This window comes from Nothoprocta perdicaria, unplaced genomic scaffold (assembly GCF_003342845.1).
Source record: "Nothoprocta perdicaria isolate Ctin4 unplaced genomic scaffold, notPer1 scaffold_948, whole genome shotgun sequence".
NCBI lineage: Eukaryota > Metazoa > Chordata > Aves > Tinamiformes > Tinamidae > Nothoprocta > Nothoprocta perdicaria.
The window spans coordinates 4,994-6,446 of NW_020456252.1; the positions used below are offsets into that span (position 1 = coordinate 4,994).

The following is a 1,453-nucleotide window of genomic DNA, read 5'->3' on the forward strand; positions in this document are numbered from 1 at the left end:
AGCAATGGAAGATGCCATTCCCAGGCATCTCCACAAATACAGTCAAAGGGTAGTTGGACACATCCATTTACACTTGCAGCACAGTAGAAATAAGTTCTTTGGAGCTAGGATGTGTCATGTGCTGCACATGACACACTCAGCCAGTACAAAATGGAATACTAGAAAGAGAAATGAAATAAGATAGAGAGGAAATGTGGGAGGTTGCTGAGAAACTGAAAAAGTCTGGTTCAGACAGCCCTGTTCTAACTTTTTGACTTCTTTCCTTTTCGGACAGTACTCCTAAAGGAATTAAATGTCCAACAGCAGCTCCCTCAACGAGTTCCTCCTCCTGGCATTCACAGACAGGCGGGAGCTGCAGCTCTTGCACTTCTCCCTATTCCTGGGGATCTACCTGGCTGCCCTCGTGGGCAACGGCCTCATCAACACAGCCATAACCTGCGAACAACGCCTCCACAACCCCATGTAGTTCTTCCTCCTCAACCTCTCCCTCCTCGACCTGGGCTCCATCTCCACCACTGTCCCCAAATCCATGGCCAACTCCCTCTGGGATGGCAGGACCATTTCCTTTTTGGCATGTGCTGCCCAGGTCTTCCTGTTGGTCTTCTTTGTAGGAGGGGAATTTTCTCTCCTCACAGTAATGGCCTATGACCGCTTTGTGGCCATCTGCAGACCCCTGCACTATGGGAGCCTCCTGGGCAGCAGAGCTTGTGTCCAAATGGCAGCAGCTGCCTGGGCCAGTGGCTTTCTCTATGCTCTTCTTCAAACCGGGAACACATTTTCCATTCCACTGTGCCAAGGCAATGAGGTGGATCAGTTCTTCTGTGAGATCCCCCAGATCCTCCAGCTCTCCTGCTCACACTCCTACCTCAGGGAATTTGGAGTTACTATATTTGCTGCCTGTATAGTCTTTAATTGTTTCATTTTCATTGTGGTATCCTATGTGCAGATCTTCAGAGCTGTGCTGTCGATCCCCTCTGAGCAGGGCCAGCACAAAGCCTTTTCCATGTGCCTCCCGCACCTGGCCGTGGTCTCCCTCTTTCTCAGCACTGGCACATTTGCCTACTTGAAGCCACCCTCGATCTCCTCCCCAATACTGGATCTAGTAGTGACTGTTCTGTATTCGGTGGTGCCTCCAGTACTGAACCCCGTCATCTACAGCATGAGGAATAAGGAACTCAAGATTGCCATGAGGAAATTGATCTCATGGACTTCTTTCAGACGTGCTAACGTTTCCATCTCTCTTCCCAAATGACTCGTTCTGTATCCCTTAACTGGAATGAGCATTTATGTTATTTTTATTATGGCTTTTATTTGTAGTAAAAGAATTATCATGTTTCTACACAAGTACTTGCATTCATTCTACCCTTACAAAGTTTGCTCCTTCTTCCCTGGTACCTTGAATTGTATCTCATGCTGTATTAGGATTGATCCACTCACTGTGTCTCCGTAATAA

General features: G+C 47.8%; 1 pseudogene; it reads left to right on the plus strand.

Annotated features, from left to right (window-relative positions):
- The first annotated feature begins 292 nt into the window (after positions 1-292).
- LOC112959030 lies at positions 293-1,252 on the plus strand (annotated as a pseudogene).
- Positions 1,253-1,453: the final 201 nt, after the last annotated feature.